Source organism: Sus scrofa, chromosome 3, assembly GCF_054392235.1.
Source record: "Sus scrofa isolate SSC_HxYL_T2T_F1_AM1 chromosome 3, Sscrofa_HxYL_maternal_Yorkshire_Landrace_v2.0, whole genome shotgun sequence".
In the NCBI taxonomy this organism is placed as follows: domain Eukaryota; kingdom Metazoa; phylum Chordata; class Mammalia; order Artiodactyla; family Suidae; genus Sus; species Sus scrofa.
In genome coordinates, this window is record NC_139385.1 from 131,137,799 (window position 1) to 131,156,969 (window position 19,171).

General features: G+C 39.7%; 2 long non-coding RNA genes across 9 annotated transcripts in view; one reads left to right on the forward strand and one right to left on the reverse strand.

Moving 5' to 3' along the window:
• Positions 1-19,171, forward strand: part of LOC106509894 (uncharacterized) — a 434,988-nt gene that overhangs the window by 139,588 nt on the left and 276,229 nt on the right. For all 8 annotated transcript variants that reach the window (XR_014842537.1, XR_014842539.1, XR_014842540.1 and 5 more), the window contains exon 4: positions 17,023-17,130. This is a non-coding gene — a long non-coding RNA (uncharacterized LOC106509894). The remainder of the gene's footprint in view (positions 1-17,022; positions 17,131-19,171) is intronic.
• The window catches only part of LOC106509892 (uncharacterized), a 545,897-nt gene continuing 526,827 nt past the window's right edge, over positions 102-19,171 (reverse strand). The window contains exon 17 of the long non-coding RNA XR_002342970.2: positions 102-572. This is a non-coding gene — a long non-coding RNA (uncharacterized LOC106509892). The remainder of the gene's footprint in view (positions 573-19,171) is intronic.

The window sequence follows — 19,171 nt, forward strand, 5'->3', positions numbered from 1 at the left end:
TAGTATGATTTTGAGCTCAACTCTGTCTTTTGGATTTCTCTTTTCATTTTTAATTTATCATTGCTCTATGTTTAGTGCTGACAAAATATACTAGACACAAATACGGTATATCATCTTTATCAGAACTCTTCCCACTTTATAAATGGAGAATGAAGGCTTAGTCTCAGGTCTTAGAGTGAGTTGATGGTAGAGCCGGAGCAGACACTCAGGTCTCCAGACTCCAAGCCCTGGGACTTTTCACTGTCCCCAAATGCTCAGAAACTGACCCAAAGGGCAGGTCTCAGCACTGAGCTGCTTCCTGCCTTCTTGCTGGAATGAGCTAGGAGGCAGAGACAGCTGCTGAGGAGAGTCACCTGATGTTTCCTGATAAGGTAGAGAAGATGTTTAACAGATTTCATCACTGCCAAATTCATGTCTGAGTCAAAATCCTTCCTTTCAGCAGGCTGTCACAGTTTGAGTGAAGCGCCTCACCCCACAGTGTGTGGTGCCACATACAGTCGATGACCTTTGCGTTCGCCACCGCAACTGAAGCTCTAGAAGCAGTGTTTTCCTTTTGGAGGTTGTGTAGCTTCCTTGTAAAGGAGAGATAAAAGAAGAAAATTGATTTTCAATTTGAAATAGGCAAACATTTCATTGTAGGTTGTACAAATAACTAATACAATTGTCATTTCAAAAGTGTCACTCAACTTAAGGGAAAATGTTCCATGTGCTATGTGTATATGCAGGAAAACAGTTTTTAACAATTTCTGGTTGCTGAGAGCCATTACTTGACCAAACACCTGTTCTTCATAATATGGCATAGTTATACAAGTAAGGACTATCAGTTTAAACTATTGAATTCCTTTAAAAATCCGTAAAGATAAAATTAAAAAGCAAATTTCTGAATGAATTAAATCAAGATTTTTAAAACTAGAATGTAGTTTCCTTTTCTTCCTTTTGGTTATTAAAAAAAAAACTAGCTGAAAAATATTTTTCTCTCTAGCCATGGTAAACAGTGCAGGCTGAAAATGATGCTAGATTTCCTTCATGCTCTAGCTGGACTGCCTTAATATACTGGGACCTCTTTTATTTCCGTAGCTACGTGGTTTGTTCTATGCCCATTTGACCAATTTCGCCCTAATCTTTACAATTCAGAGTTCCAAATGAAAAAATATACACTCAGAAAGCTACTTCTACTTGCACAAAATGTGCATTGGAAGATGATTTATTAAGTTCTGTGCACTGGACCTTCAGCATCTCTCACCACCCAGCCATGGTATAAGTGGGTATTCAGCAGCCTGAATGCCGGAAGGAAGGTGGCTACAGATAAAGGGCAGCCACAACCTCAGAAGGTTGTCATTACTGATTGTACTACCAGGAAGAGGGTATTTCCCTTGCTGTGCTCAAAGATTAACATGTGTAGCAAATGACTGGTATAAATAGGCCAACCAGGGGGGCTTTAAAAGATCAAGTCAGTGTTTGTCTAATGCTTTGAAGATAAAAGTGAATATAATGAGAAAATTCCTATTATTGGAAATGATCTAATAATTACTTTCATAATTACCCTCATCCAACCAAAAACCAACACTAGGTATAGTCAAGTACACTGAGTTTCATGAAGTATTGTACATGCTTCAGCTGCGGTAGGGCTTATTGTGAATGTCAGTGCAGATCAAATAACCATCAAGGGAAAAGCCACTCTGCTCACTCACCAGGTCTGACATTGACTACCTCTCTCACACCTTGCAATCAAGTAATACAGAACAGCAAATGCACCAGAGGTGGCTGGAGGGAGGCCAGGGCAGGGAGAGATCCATCCAGCTCCCAGTTTTTCTGTTTCCACAGTGTCAAGCTCTAAGTGAGTGTCTCCAGTGAACCAGCTGATATCTTTGTATTGAACTGACAGGTTGTTTTGACATCATTAGACACAGCCAAACAAAGAATGAAAACAAATTGGTAGCCACGTCTCACAGTTCCTGATTGTAGGCACAAAGCAATCAAACACACCTGCAAGAAATCCCGAGCTGTAGGCTTGGATCCTGCCTTTGTTCGGGGTCTCCAGCAACCTTCCCCTCTTTCATGTTTTTCCAGCTAAAGTAACAGTGGGATGTGTCCTAGTCCTGCCAGATTACAGGGTCAGACTAATCTCTTATGTCTACCCTCAGAAGCAGATGCTCGGCTATAGCTGGGATGCTCCACCACAGTCAGGTATGATAGAATGATAGGATGATTCCAAAGCATGGAACATGCTAGAACTTAGAGACCAGGCCTATAGGTAGGAAGAGATGATCAAATAATCAGGAGGGGCTTGATGCTCTGCATTCAACCTAGTTTCCACATCCCAGAGCTTGAAAACCTTGTCGTTTAAAGAGAGTGGCAGACAAAGAGATACTACCTCAGATAATGGCTAGTAAATTTTGGAAACTTGATGTTATAAAGATGAGTCCAAAAGGATTTTGAATTAATTCAGAGACAATATGTCCATTATATGTTAAGAGGAAAGCTGTTATGTTCAGGGATCTAGCCTTAATTCAGTTTCCCTCTAGATGGACCTTTTGGGGTCCCAATTAGAGAAAGAATCCAGGGCTGGAAGGATGCCGGTCCAGGTGGCAGGTGTCTCTTCTCTGATGTGGCAGGAAAATTTGGGGTTGGCATGCATCATCTCTGAATGCCGTACAACACCCTGCCTTTCTTCTCTGCTTTCACCATTCCTGGGACACTCTTAACCACGTGGAGGCTCATAGGTATGTCTATTCCTTTCTTTCTTTCTATCTTTCCTTTTGTCTATTTCAATTAATTGTCATTTAGGTCTGTCAATAATCTCTATAATTTTCTTTGTTTTATTTTATAATTTTTTCTCTTACCTCTATTATTGACCTCCCAACACAATCTCTCAATATATTACTTTTGTATTAGGCTTAAAAATCTGTTTCATTGATTTTCAATCTTTACTATTTTCTGATGTATAAATGTTAAGACTTTAAATTTTCCTTTGAGAACTTCTTAGATGCCAGATGTCCAATAGAAACAGTCAAACAACCATAACCCTAACCATAACTACAATGAGTGGTATGTATAGAAATGTATTTCTGTAATTCAATTCTAAATATTTAAAGTTCTAAATTGGTATTTTTCAGCATTATTGTGATTTAATTTTCCGTACTGTTTTCTTTTCTCATTTTCCTCCTTTTCTACTTTTATGAGATAGATTATTTTTTTTTCATTTCTTCCTCTAGTACATTGTAAATTATACATTTTATGATATTCTTTTAGTGGTTACTCTAATTTTTTTTTTTTTTTACCAGTCAACACAGTCCAAGTATACTCAATATCCTTGTCTTCTTTCTCAACATCTTTCTCATTATTGGTGTTTAGTAATTTAATATAAAAGCTTTAATTTTAAATAGTCCCCCAAATAGATTATTTTTAATTTTGGTATTTTTAACAATTAATGCTGATTTAAATTGAGCAGAACTTTTTGTCCTTTCTTCTCCATTGATTTTTAGACCAGCTCTTTTAACTAGATCACATCAAATAACGTTGCAAGTTTGATTTCTAGAGTGTGCAGAATTTCACACTTGTACTTAATATTCCTTTTCAAACCACTTTTATCTCACAGAATGCAGTGAGGCACTTAGCTTCCAAGACAATATGTGTTCGTCTTACATCTGCTCAATCAGTGTCAAACCTCAAAAATCCCAAGTAACTCGGAAAAAGTTCATCAGAATTATATTCCACTTAGGAAGGAGGTATTATTGCATTGCTTCCTCAAGTCCCCATGTCCCCTTCTTTTGCTCCAGGTGTGTTATCGTATGTCTGCCAGTAGAAGCTTCAAGATTTAACAGAATTAAGAATGTATTGGGGAAATAACTATTAATAATAATAATAAAAGAGAATAAAAAAGAATGATATGCAAGTACTATACCCTCTGAGTAAACATGCTGCTTATAAATTCTTTGAAGCTTTTATCTCCTGTTGACTCTTGTGCAGACCTTGTGGTTTTCACTTTTCAGGATCAGATTTGATGTGTAGTACAAGCTGGCAATAAATTTGAGGATTTTAGTATTTTTTACATTCAAACCTGACACGTCCGCCATTAAAAAATACTTGGGGATGTTAGGCATTTATATTTTCCTTAATATTAGTCAGTTCTTTTGAAATACTATGCTTTAGATATATTGTACCTCTGATTAGGGGAAAAGAGAAACATTTTGAAGTTTGATTTTTCCAAGAAAGGGTCTTAGTTGACACTGCAATATTTGCATAATTTAGAAGTCGTGGCCTTGTGATTCAATACATCTCCAAATCTAAGTACATATGTTAATGTATAGGACTATGTGTTTAATGCTAGCTCTGCACACAGAAGTTAACACCAAAAACACTTGACTGTAAAATGTTCTAGAAATATTAATTATGACTGAGCATACATGGTCTCGTGGCAATATTTCTCTTGGACATCAGGCGAAATATCTGACTTTAAACTTTCAACTTTTCATTCAAGTTGCCCTTTTTATAATTGATAAAGTTATAGAATGGATGCTGTGCTCTTTAAAACATGACCCATTGATAGTGCATTTAATAGAGATGACACGGTAAACACTGGGCTCTTTTAATAACCTTGGCTCATCTTTGTCCCTCCTTTTTCATCCCTTTGTATCTGATATTAGAGCAACATGCATACTCCTTTGGATCATGAGCTTCCTGAAGACAAGGATGGATTTTATTCCTTTCTGTATTTTTTATAGATTCTTACAGCGTTTTCTGAGCAATGGCGGTGCCATTGATGCTGGTTAAATGAATGAGTGAACGGACACTGTTGTCCTTTGAGGCCCTGTTACTTTGTCTTAGGATCTAGGGATGATGGAAGGTGTACTTATGGGACAGTTACTACAAGTGACTCCCAGAATCCCAAGTGACTCAGAGGAGACCTCTGAAGGACCCTGCCTTCCCATTTTCTCCATCTTTGCCAGGATTAGTCAAGTAAATCCTGTTGAGTGAATTTACAAACAGAATATAAATATCACATGCCATTTCCCACCCCATTACATTGAATAAATCTGTGGATTAAAAAATTGAATAAATCTTAACAATTTCTCAGATTCTGCATATTTATTCACCACTGTATTTTATATCAGCCACACTCTTTTTCTTGGCCATGTGTCTACATTTCTATGTGCTTACTGTCTGAACACACTCCTTCTTAATATTTAAAGAAAGGCCTAGATAGCTATATGTGCAGATACAGTATTAATGGGAGAAAGTAGGAGCCATTTACAGCTGGCATTTATCCAGGAGACAGACACAGTCATGCCCATGGCAAGAGGAAATGCAGTCTTTCTGCTTAAATTCTGAATGTGTAATGAAACGGGGATTGAGAAATATGGCATTGCCAAGAGCAGAGGATCAGATAAGGTGGCGGGACCATTCTCAAACTTGCCTCTGCCACACACCTTGTAAACTGATAGTCGCGGTAGAATTTCAACCAGCAACTGGAAAAGAATTAGATCTTACAGCAAAGTGAGGCAGGCTGATAGCTCCCATAAACAGAACATAGGTCTTCTCTGTAAACTGGGTAGGAAGTTGCTGTCTGCCTCCTACCCCTATATCTTGTCTTGAGCACAGAGTCTCTCCTAGTATGTCAGAAATTGACCCAGACTGCACAGAAAATAATAGTGATGAAATTAACAAATAGGCCACACTTACTGAACGCTTCCCAGGTGCTGGCAGCTGTGCTCAGTGCTTTTTAAATGTGGTCTTTTTTCAGCTTCTGAAAAAGCCCATTAAAATTATTTTGCCCTCACAGATAATAAAGCTAAAGTTCAGACACGTTAAGCAATTTTCCTAACATCTCATAGCTAGCAAGGACCAGAGCCAGGGCTGTGACTCAGGCTTAGTTGTATCTGACCACAGTGCCTGCTTTTCACCATCCTTCTTTCCCCTCCCACTCCCAGCTCTGACCCAGGCCACTCTCCCAGGATCCCAGGACACCCTGCCCAGAAGGTTAGCAGAGCTCATCCAAGAGAATATACTTCTTCCTTGCTTAGCTGTCTGTCACTCCACTGGGCTGTGAACTCTGAGGAGGCAGGGGTCTGTTCATCTCGGTGGTCCAGTGCCCAGTGTGGTATCTGGTACAGAGTGAGAGTATAGGAAATGTTTGATGAACAATGAATAAGAAAATGAATCAAACATTCAGTAAGGAGCTGCTTAATTGTTGCTTTCCTGGTAATTTGTGTTTCTGTATGCAAAAATCTGTTATATAATAAGACGAATTTATTTTTAGATGTAAATGTTAGTACAATTTAGGTGTAGATGTCGTGTTCTTAAATAGTCAAGAAATAAAAACATTAGCAGAAGAAAGTAAAAGGTTCTTTTTGGGAACAGATGATGCAGAAGGAGGTTCCAAGTTCAAGGTTAGGGTCCACGAGAACAGGTAGTCCTTCCATTAGGGTCAAACTCAAAAAGTCTTGCTTTTCTCGTGTCTCAGAGCCTAGAGTGAGCTGTTTCAGTGCAAACTAACAGCCACTTCTCAGGGTGTATGACTACTGCTCACTAACTAGGCTAGGGGGTTGCTTCTAAATCTAAAAAGACAAGACAACAGATCTCGTCTCAGGGTGTTTTCTTGGAAATACAGCTGTCACTCTGTAGAGGACTCTGCTGATGTGCTTTCCATAGGACGAAAGCTTTCCCTCTATGGAATCACCAGATTCGGTCTGAGTTTTCAAACACTGAACTCAAACAACTCCAGGCTGACTTTGTGAAAGTCCAGCATGGACCACACACAAGAGAATCATGCACACCTGGACCTCCAGTCATACTGGGCAAGAGTTCTCACTAGCTCCTTAGAGAGGGGCCACTAGGGACTGAGGCCAGTATGGATAGTGTGTTTTTCACCCTCTGTCATCCATAAGGACCCAGGCTAAACCATCATGTTCTCATGCAAGAGCCCACACTGGCCCAATTATTCTCAACTGATCCTTGCACTAAGGAGCTAAAAGCTTTTCCAGGTATGGACTGGATCAAGTCTATCTGTTCATTGGGGGTAGGTGGGGGGCAGGTCACGTAGGCAGCTCTTTTGGCAGGACTCTGCCTGAATGTCTTACATATTCCTCAAAGACTTGGGAATATAGAGAGGGTGTTTTTTTGGTTTGCTTGTTTGTTTTTCCAGATTGCCACGGGGTCCAGTATTTTAGGAGCATAGGGGGCTTATGTAGCAACAGTGGGGACAGTGCTGCAGAGAAAGGCATACAAAGGTTATTCCCCAGCCAAGTTATTTATTTCTGTGGGAAGGCTGTTACACACCTGAACTATTTGCTGGCTGATGTCTAAAATCTCCTAGTAAAAATCAGCATTCTGATCTCTTTTTAAAAAGAAAATTTCCTTATTGGGCATGAATATTACAGGGAAAATCTCTTCTACTATGGAATGCTATAAAAGTGCAAATTCTGGGTCAGTATTGGTCACTAACATGAACAGATTGGTTTTAGGGAAGGTAAGACATTTTTAGATGAGATCACTAAGAAAGTGTATGATATGAGTTCAGCCAGGGATGGAAACAAGGATTCCCCTCGTTCTCCAGAGTTAGCAGTTGTGCATCTCCATCCACCCCCTTCTCCTGCCCCCCTCCACACATGTGCAGACACTCTGCTGTGCACACTCTGGCCCAGGCCTGGTGCAGACATTATTTCCCTGTGTCCAGCCTGGAGGTTTCCCACAGCTGGAGTGGAGAGCACCTGCATGGCTCTGCTTTGTGTCTGCTGCACTCACTCACAGGCAGGCCTGGTTACCATCTGCATAGGTAAGGCCTGGGCCTAGCATTAACCACCAGCCCAGCTCCTGCAGGCACAGAGTAAACCCGGACATAAAGCAGGCATCCTGCCATACCTGAGAGGCCTGCTTCGTGTCCCTGGTTCTTTCAGACAAAGACACTTATTTATGCTTCGCTCTCTCTTTCTTCATATTCACATCTTCTCTTTGTTTTCAGTAGCTGAGTCATTCTGGAAACTAAAGGCATGCGCTGAGGATGACTTAAAGCTCAGTGGCTCTGTCACTGACTTCATTCATTCACTCATTCGTTCATTCTTTCATTCAGGAAACTGCTGTGTGTCAGGCTCAGTAAAGATAAACCTGCATAGAACTTCATCACTGTACTTGAGGACCTGAGTCTGGTGAGGGAGACGAATTTGTCAAGTCACAATTGCAGCCCAATATGACAAGAACTCCTAGATGAATTATTTTGTATGCATAAAAGATAAAGCTAAAAAACTGTTTCTGGCAGTTTGGGAAGGTTTTATAGAGGACATCATATCTGAGTTGGGTATTGGAGAATGCATAGGAGTTTGCTGGCTGGAGAAGTGGAAAGAGGTATAAAGTCACAAGTAAGACATCACTATTTTTAAAAATAAATGACAGACTTGGTAATCAAAAGCAAGAGCGAATCATTCCGCAGTGGAATTCTAGTAGAAATCATGGCGTTTCCTGGTTAAGAATTCAGTGTCCTGGGAACTTCTGCATGCCATGGGTTCAGCCAAAAAAAAAAAAATAGAGAAATCTGTAATGAAAATATCTCAGGAAAATTCCAGAACATTTGGAAATTAAATAACAGATTTATAAATATATTATGAATCAAAGAGGCAATACAAAGAGAAAAGGAAGTATTTGGAACTGAATCAAAATGTGTATAAAACATTAAAGTTTGTGGGAGGCTGTGTAAGCAGCAATTAGGGGAAGATTTACGGCAGTAAGAGACTATATCAAAGAGAAGAAAGTTTTCAAATGATCTCAGTTTCTACTTTAAGACACTAGAAAAAAAGAAGAAGAAATTAAACCCGAAAAGTAGAACAAGAGAAATACTAAAGCATAAGTCAATAAGATGAATGCCAGAAAAACAATAAAGAAAATCAGTAAGACCAAAATTTGATTCTTTGAGATTAATTAAATCAATAAACCCTTAGTCACACTGATAAGGTAGAAAAAGGAGAAGACAAATGATGAATATAAAGAGTGAAAAAGGTGCCATCAACTATAGATTCTACAGATATTAAAACATAATTAAGGAATAATAGGAAAAGGTTTAATGTCAATAAATTCAACAACTTCAATAGAATGAACAAATTCTTTTTTTTTTTTTTTTTTTTTTTTGTCTTTTTGCCTTTTCTAGGACCGCTTACCATGGCATATGGAGGTTCCCAGGCTAGGGGTCGTATCGGAGCTGTAGCCGCTGGCCTATACCACAGCCACAGCAGTGCCAGATCTGAACTGCATCTGCAACCTACACCACAGCTCACGGCAACGCCAGATCCTTAATCCACTGAGCAAGGCCAGGGCTCAAACCCGCAACCTCATGGTTCTTGGTCGGATTCATTAACGACCGCGCCACTACGGGAACTCCCATGAACAAATTCTTATAAAGACACAAACTACTAAAGCTCACTGGAGGAGGATACCCAAATAGCCCTATATCTCTTTTAAGAAATTGAAATTATAGTTTAAAAATCTTCCCTCAGAGAAAACTCTAGCTCAAGTTGGTTTCACTTGTGAATTCTCCCAAACATTTAAAAAAGAAATACTACCAATTCTGCATATACTCTTCTAAAAAATTGAAAATGTTGGAATTCTACCTAACTCATTCTATGAGCCAGCAGCATTACCTTGATATCACAGCTAAACAGACACATTACAAGAAAATAAGCTATAAACATGTATAAGAATTTAAAGAATTTAAAACAAAAATATAGTCGATTGAATATATCATGACTAAATTAATTTATCCAAGAAATGTAGGGTTAGCTTAACAATAAAAAAACAATCAGTATAATTTATCTTATTAGCAAACTAAAAAAGAAAAAAAATTGATAATCTCATAAAAACAGAAAAAGCATTTGAAAATGAAACTCAACATCCATTCCTGATAAAAATTCTCTTAATAAAGTAGGAACAGAAAGGAATTTCTTCAGTGTGATAAAAAGCATTAATGAGATAACCTATAGCTAATAACATCATACTTACTGGTGAAAGATTGAATGCTTTCTCTTTAAAATCAGGACGAAAGGAGTTCCCATTAGGCTCAGTGGGTTAAGAACCCAACATAATGTCCATGAAGATCCCTGGCCTCGCTTAGTGGATTAAGGATCCAGCATTGCTGCAAGCTGTGGTGTAGGTAGCAGATGTGGCTCAGATCTGGCATTGCTGTGGCTGTACCATAGGCCTGCAGCTGCAGGTCTGATTCGACTACTAGCCTAGGAACTTCCATGTACCATAGGTGTAGCCATAAAAAGAAAAAAAAACTAAGTAAAATCTGGAAGAAGATAAGGATGACTGCTCTAGTCAGTTCCACTAAACTCTATACTAGAGATTCTAGCCAATGCATTAAAGCATGCATGCATAAATAAATGTTTATATATGTGTATGTATATAATAGAGATTAGAAAGGAAAAGGAAATTCTGTTATTATTCTCAGATGACATGATTATCTATGAGAAAATTTGATGTACTCTACAAAAAAAGCTAGTAGAACTGAGTATATTAAGTTTGCAGGAGAAAAGATCAATATACAAAAGTCAATTGTGTTTCTACATACTTGCAGCAATGATCATAAATTTAAAAAACTATATGAGCATAAAAATATGAAATGCATAGGGATAAACCCAACAAAAATATGCAAGATCTGTATACACTGAAAACTAGAAAATTCTGCTGAGAGAAATTGAAAGACTTCAATAAATAGAAATACCTGCTCACTGGTCAGGAAACTCAATATTGTTAAGATATCAACTACTTGTGAATTGATCTACTGATTTAATACACTCAATCAAAATATCAGGTGTTTTTGTAGAAATTGGCAAGTGGATTCTAAACTTTGTATGCTAATGCAAAGGACTTCAAATAGCCAAAACAGGTTTTGCAAAAGAACAAAGTTTGAGGGAGAAACCTTTTTTTTTTTTTTGTAGAAAAAATATGGAGATATTTGTTAATACCAGAACATAGGGAGTCTTGAATGATATTTTAATCATTTAAAAATGGTAAATCCACAAAAAAACTTGCAACCAAATGTTTATAGCAGCTTCATTTGTAATTATCAAACCAATGGAAGCAGCTAAAGGCAAATGTCCTTTCATAGATGAATGGATGAACAAACTGAAGTACATTTCAGACAAGAGAAATACTATTTATTTCCATTATTATTATTATTATTTTTGCTTTCGAGGGCCACACCTGCAGCATATGGAAGTTTCAAGGCTAGAGGTTCAATCTGAAGTACAGCTGCTGGCCTACACCACAGCTCATGGAAGTGCTGGAGCCCTGGCCCACTGAGTGAGGTCAGGGATTGAACCCGCATCCTTGTGGATATTAGTTGGATTTGTTTCCCTGCACCACAATGGGAACTCCAAGAAATATTATTTAATGATAAAAAGAAATGAGCTATCAAGCCAATAATACATGGAGGAACCTGAAATTCGTACTATTAAGTGAATGAAGCCAGTGTGAAAAGACTATATACTGTATGAATCCAACCATTTGGCATTGAGAGACAGTGAAAAGATCAGGGGTTGCCAACTGTTTGGGGAGGAATGAGAGGTTGGAATTAATAGGTGGTGAACAAATGATTTGAAGGTAATGAATCTGTTCTCTATGATACTGTGTGGTGGATCCATGACATTATGCACTGGCCAAAACCCATAGGACTATAAAATAGAAAGAGTGAGCCCTAATGTAGACTGTATAATAATCAATAGTGGCTCATAATTGTAACAGATGTGCCATACCAATGCAAGAAGTTAATGGAAGTAAATGAGAGGTGGGTGGAGAGAATATATGGGAACTCTTTATACTTTCTACTCAGTTTTCTCTGTAACTTAAAACCTCTCTGAAAAATAAAATCTATTTAAAAAGATAGGGATTCATTGTTTTCAGCAGTGGAATTATTTTAATCAGAGCAGCGCTAAGTTCAGGTTTTGCCAGAGGCTAGAAGAGAGACCAGAAGCCAGCAGCAGGACATCAATTAGGTTATTGCAATCAAGATTTGAGTAGGGTGGTGGCAGCCAGCATGGAGAGGAAGAATAATGTGAGTTCTCTGAAGGAAGAATGAAGAGAGCTCACTGATGATTTTGCTGTGACCATGGAGAGAGAAGTCAGCATCTGTTGTATTAAAGAGAATAATGATTAGATCTGAGAGCCTTCTGATTTAGTCTTGGTTCTTATATGAGCTCTGGCAAATGACTTGGTATTTCTGGACCTTGATTACTGCAGGAATGCCCAGGAAGCACTATGGTGATGTATAGGCTTAAGATCAGTCTAGAAGTGTCCTGTCCATTCAACAGTCGTGGCTGTTACACACTAGAAGTTGTGTTAGCCCAATCTGAGATGTGCTGTATGTGTAAAATTTAATACAAAAAAACTTTGGGAAAAAAAGGAATGTAAAATAGTATTCACATACCGATTGTGTATTTGAATTTGCACCTGTTTCATTTTACATTTTTTTAGTGTGACAACTAGAAAATTTAAAATTCCATATGTGGAGAAAAGGGAACCCTCCTGCACTGCTGGTGGGAATGTAAACTGGTACAGCCACTATGGAGAACAGTTTGGAGATACCTTAGAAATCTATACATAGAACTTCCATATGACCCTGCAATCCCACTCTTGGGCATCTATCCGGACAAAGCTCTACTTAAAAGAGACACATGCACCCGCATGTTCATTGCAGCACTATTCACAATAGCCAGGACATGGAAACAACCCAAATGTCCATCGACAGATGATTGGATTCGGAAGAGGTGGTATATATACATGTCAGACATAAAAAAGGATGACATAATGCCAATTGCAGCAACATGGATGGAACTAGAGAATCTCATACTGAGTGAAATGAGCCAGAAAAAGACAAATACCATATGATATCATTTATAACTGGAAAATAATATCCAGCACAAATGAACATCTCCTCAGAAAAGAAAATCATGGACTTGGAGAAGAGACTTGTGGCTGCCTGATGGGAGGGGGAGGGAGTGGGAGGGATCGGGAGCTTGGGCTTATCAGACACAACTTAGAATAGATTTACAAGGAGATCCTGCTGAATAGCATTGAGAACTTTGTCTAGATACTCATGTTGCAACAGAAGAAAGGGTGGGGGAAAAAACTGTAATTGCAATGTATACATGTAAGGATAACCTGACCCCCTTGCTGTACAGTGGGAAAATAAAAAAAAAAAAAAAATTCAACATGTGGGAGTTCCCATCATGGCGCAGTGGTTAACAAATCTGACTAGGAACCATGAGGTTGCAGGTTCGATCCCTGGCCTTGCTCAGTGGGTTAAGGATCTGGCGTTGCCGTGAGCTGTGGTGTAGGTTGCAGATGTGGCTCGGATCCCACGTTGCTGTGGCTCTGGTGTAGGCCAGTGGCTACAGGTCCGATTCGACCCCTAGTCTGGGAACCTCCATATGCCACGGGAGCGGCGCAAGAAATGGCAAAAAGACAAATAAATAAATAAATAAAATTCCATATGTGGCTTATGCATGTGGCTCACATTTTATATCTTTTGGGCAGTGCTGGTCTTGAGCTTCACCAGATGGTTTGTGTTCAGAACCATATAAACTTGACCTAGAGAATAGTCCCTGCCCACACAGAGCCATGCCCCACTCCAGGAGTCATGTGGGGTTGAGCAAGGTAGAGGAGTCAGGCAAGAGTCCCAGGGTGACCTCAACACAACCTGGGTCTTTCGAGGAGTCATTTTATAAACCAGTTGGAGGTGGAACCTGGGGAGATCCAACCAAGCAAAAACTCGACTTGAAGTTCATCAGAATATCCAAATGAAAAGGCTAGTGCTTCTTCCCCAAGAGCAGAGAGATCCCTCATAGCATCTCTTTTCCTCTGCTTTCAAGCAATGATTTGAATTTAAATCTGGGCCCTACCCTGGGGGTAGCATCTCCCAACCTTGTCCTGCCCTGAGACTTGGCAGCAGAAAGACCGTAACAGGCAATCACCATGTCCTCTTGATGAAAGGCTGATGCCAATGTGGAGAGGAGACCCTCCTGCTCCTGGAGAATTGAGCCTGAGCCTGAACTTGTTCCTGCTGTTCCTCAGATCTTTACCAAGCACCTCCACTTTCCAGGCACCTCCAAGCAATATCCAAGATAGGGGGTAGCTCTGCTTTGCTACAAGGACAGCTCTCTGGGCCTACTTCTTGCCCAAACCAGTTCCAAGGTGGCCTCTGGTATGTTGTCATATTCACTCCTGGCCTTCAGATAAAGACCCACATACTATCTGCATCCTCCCATCTACAGCCACCAGGACCCAGAAATGCAGTCATCTGGCTGGTGCCACACGTCCCTGCTCGGTTCACAAACAGTCCCATCCCTCCTCCTCCAGCATCATCAGTGAAACCTAATAACCTCAGTCTGGCATTTCATCTCTCATGCAATGACTCAAACCTGATGCATATCTTTCTCTCAGCAGAGCACGGTTTCTTCCTTCCCATAAACACATTCTTCTACATATAGAAATGGGCGTGTGGTTGCTGGTAGTCATGGAGAAGGTGTGGCTTGCAGAGGCCTAAGCGATCCAAGGCACAAGAGACATGTCTTTGATGTTTCCTGTTATATTCTAAACATTCACGTAAAATTTACTTTCTCTTACACACACACACACACACACACACACACACACAACACACACGTCTTAAATGGCCTTTTAGTAAAACTGCTGGCCCAGGAAGATGTTTCATTATTTTACCATATGGATTGGTATACTCCTGGCAGCCCACCAAGTATTCCCAAGGGTAAATATTCCTCAGTTTAAGAAAAAAAAAAAATATGCAACAGAAACCTTCTACTTCAGTTGGGAAATATTTCTCAACTTGCCCTGGCCTCTAGGAACTACTTAGCCTTTCAGAAGGTCCTATATATCTGAATTCCTTGGACTTATTCCAGTTGTATTCAGATTTCACTGCTTCCTTGTACCATCTCTGACCATGCAGGCAGGACATAGGGTCTCACTGCACAGATTTGCTGCTGCATTTCCTGCCTGCATCTCCTGTTTTGTCCTGAGCTGCTGTAGTATAATCTGTGCCACTCTCTTCTATCTCCCCCGCTACACTATGAGGTTTGAGAGAGCAGGATTCACGTCCGTCTCGTTAATGGATTTTCCCAGAACTTAGCACAGGGCCTGTCATGTAATTAGTGCTCAGTGTGGATTTGGTAAATCGATGAATGTTAAATGAAAAACATATGGTGCATCTTATCTTAAGAAACTATGAGTATTTTGAGGACAGTGTTTGCTTCCCATGCCTTGAGTTTCTTTCATGCCCATGACTCATCCTTATGTCTGTGGAAGGTTGGATGGGTGTGTGGGGATGATGGATGGAGAGTTTGGATATTTGATAGAGTTACCAACTGGCTCAACCCATTTTCTTTACAAATACATTATTAGAATGAGCCATGCTATATTTGATATTTTATATGAGAACATGTTTTGAAGTAGCTTGTGCCACAACATGCTATTAGACGTGGATGTAGGACCAGGTTGTCGAAGGCCATTGGGAAGCAGAGGAATCTCTGGAGGTCTCTCTGAGAAGGGACCATGAATGTCAAAGGGACAACCAGATGGTAATTACCTATAAGAAGAGACAAGTGCTCCTCTCATTAGATCTTCAGTGAATGTCCCATGTCTGCCTTGCCTCCATGATTTTGATGCCTTTGATGGAGAGTACGTCACATGCCGCCGTTATCCCCAGGCTTTGTAATAAGAAAGGCTATAACCTTGGAATATCTGTCCCTTTGAATTTAGTGCACACAGTTGAGAACTGAGAGATGTTAGACTGGAGCAGCATGAGCCACACATACCCTCCCCCCTGGGAGAAAGAATGTAATGGCAGGAGTGAGTGAGGATGAGTTTTACAAGCCATATCTAATTAGGAGCCTGATATATTTATACTTACTGTCCTTTAAAGCTCTTTGCAGATTTTTGGTTCCAGAGTTTCTGCCTCTTATTCAGATATTTCCAGAAACAGTGGGAAAAGTGACTGGGGAGGAGGAGAAAGGGCACATAGAGTATCAGTCTGTTTGAGCTGCTGTAACAAAATACCATAAACCAGGTGGCTCATACACAACAGAAATTTATTCCTCATAGTTCTGGAGGCAGGCTAGTCCAAGACCATGGTGCCAACAGATTTAGTGTCTGGTGAGATGCCACTTCTTAGATGGTAGTCTCTTCACTGTGTCCTCACATGGTGAAAAGGGCAAAGATGCTTTCCCAGGTCTCTTTTATAAGGGCACTAATTCCATGTGTGTGCTTTGCCTTCACAATCTAATCACATCCCAAACGCCACGCTTCCTAGTACTATCGCTTTGGGGGTTAGAATTTCAATGTGCATTTTTGGGAAACAGATATTCAGATCATAGCAGAGCACATGTTTGGTAACCTAATGCTCTTCTTGAATACATTTATAAGTGATGGTGGAAATGACAGCCCTCCAACATGTATTTATCCCTTTGGCTATATGAGAAAGGAATGGTTGACTGAATTCATGTTGTCAGTCCAGGAGAACACCTGCCCACACTCTATAGCAAGTCAGGAGCACACGAGGACCCAGGACTCTGGCTTCTTCCCATGACCTCCTGGCAGGTGGGCCAGGTACATTTAGACGCTGCCACCCCATCCTTCCTGCGCTCGTTTCATCTGGCATGACAGTTCTTCCCTAATCTTTGTCTTTTACTACTGTAGAATGTCAGCTGACACCATTAAACAACCAAATGCCCTATAAACTTGGTGCTCCAAGTGTGGTCTGAGGACCAGTGGCCTGGTGTCACCTGGGAATCTCAGGCTTCACCCAGAACTCACGAGTCAAAATTTGAATTTAACAAGATGCCCCGGGGATTTATGTGCACTTTGCGGTTTGGAAGCATTGCCCTCCAACACCCTTCCCCGGGTTGCTTCTTTATAAGTGATGCTCTAGTCTCCTAAATTCAGCTTCTTCTTTCTCAGATTACATCCTTACATGTGGTCATCAAACTGTTTCTTTCTTTCTTTTTTTTTTTTTTTCCATTTTAGAGATGGCTTTTCCAGGCCTGCTGCTGACAGATGCTGCTTTACTACCTGGAGATGAGCCTTAGGAGGCTGTGTGTATTCAAAGGGAGAAGAAAAAGGAAATAGCTTAAGGTCAGTTTAATTTCTCTGTCCACTTAATTCCATGTAGGGTACATGTGGCTTGTTTTTATTTTCATATAAAGATGTATGTTCCTGATTTCTTGAAGCTATATGTTGCTAAAGAATGGTTTGCATATCTTGAAGTTGAATGTGTTAGATAAAATTATATTTTTGATATTTGATGTTAAGAAAGCATCTTCCCAAACACCAACAATGCTAAAATTTGTGCTGTTAGCCCATTCGCAAAACACCTAATTGGCTTCTTGGTGAGTTCTTTTGTAATCAAAAAGGTTAGGAGTCTCTTCCACCTGTTCCTACCACAGACCCCTGCCCAGCAAAGTGTAACATACAGCAGGCTGAGATGAGCTGGTCTGTACACTGGAAAAAAGGGGGATATGGGAAAAATGAACAACCTTATCAGGCCATTAAGGGGGTCTTGGTTGAAGATTTCAGTTTGTAATGTAACATTGTTATAATAGACAGATGGGGGTGAAGAGGAGCTTGATTTGACCTTTTATAGTTTCCAAATGTTCATGAAAGGCAGTGTACCTTTAGTTGTAAAGACCTGTGGCTTTTTGAACCATCCGGTATGCTGGTGAGTTTCTTTAAAATTGTCTGTCTTATAATAAAAGCCTGCAGGCTTCAGACTGAGATGGATCTAGATTCAGGCGCCTGCTTCAGGGTCTACTGGGCCTATGAACTTGGACAACTCAGTTTTATCATCTGTAAAATGTGGGACTTCATAACTGATATGGAGAGTTTTTGTGAACTTTAGTGAAAATGGATGCAAAATATCTGGCACGTAGTTGGGACTCAATAGCTTGTGGCTTTAATTATCTAGTTTCTAGGGTAATGCATAGCAGTGTAAAGATGTAAGAAATATTTGCTGAATTTGCTTTCCCCCTCAACTCATCTTCTTATGTTGAAGAATAGATGTAATAATCTGGGGAAAACATCTTCACTTGATAACTTGACCTAGGAATTAACTTATATAAGCAGTCCCCAGTTTAAAAATTAATGATCTTAACCAACTCTGTCACTGAGACAGATTTTAGGGTGACATTTCAGGAATATAATGAGTCAAATTAGCATCCATGGACATCCTTGATATAGACACAGTGTTTCTCCTTGATGATTCCTGCTTCCAACCTAGAGCTCAGGTGGAGAAATATATCTCAGTTTCCATCTATGAATGTGGTCACTAGTAGCTCAGGTCAAATTTCTTGCTCATCGGGTTTGAGGAGAAGTACCCTTCACATGGGCATGGGGCAAGTCAGACATTCATATGCGTTGGACATTTGCATGTTAGGTGTTCATATTCCAGCTGAGTTGCTGGACAGCAAAAGAGCTAGGGGTGCAGCACTTGGAAGTTGGATGTGGCACACATGAGAGGACTTGGGATGAAGTACAGGGGAAGAAATATACCATGTTATGCCCTTAACCATGAGTAATGACCTTGACTACACATAATATTATTTGCTTATATATTTTATTAGGTAAACCTTCTTTAAACTTATTTAAATAATGTCAATAATTAAGGGACATAGACTGACTGATGTACTTTAGTTTCCTTGCATGATAAAGGGAATCTGTGAAGTTCAGGTTTTTGATAGTTGAGTATGAGTGGGCTTTGGGCAGGGAAGAGGATCACACTAAAAATCCTTGACCTAGTTCCTATAGGTTGCACTAAAAATGAGGTTTGGAATTGAAAAAATATATTTCTAAATTGGCAGAATAATCCCCATTTATCTTCCTCCACAATGATAGAATGGGAACATTATCCAAACTGTTGATATTTATTTGCAAGAAACTGCTCATCATATTTTTGACTTTGACTTTTTCTTATTCAATCTTTTATAATGGACATTTTTTTGGTTCTTCTTGGGTAGTTTTGCTCTTCTCTTTGAAAAGATGTGGTATCATAAAATTTTTAAATGTATTTTTTATAGCTATTTTTGTGTGATCAAAAAGCAGTTTCTTCAAATTGAAGAAGCATTCAAAGTAAATCTCATTACTTTCCAACTTCATGCTCTAAGGATTTTAGTTAGGTTTT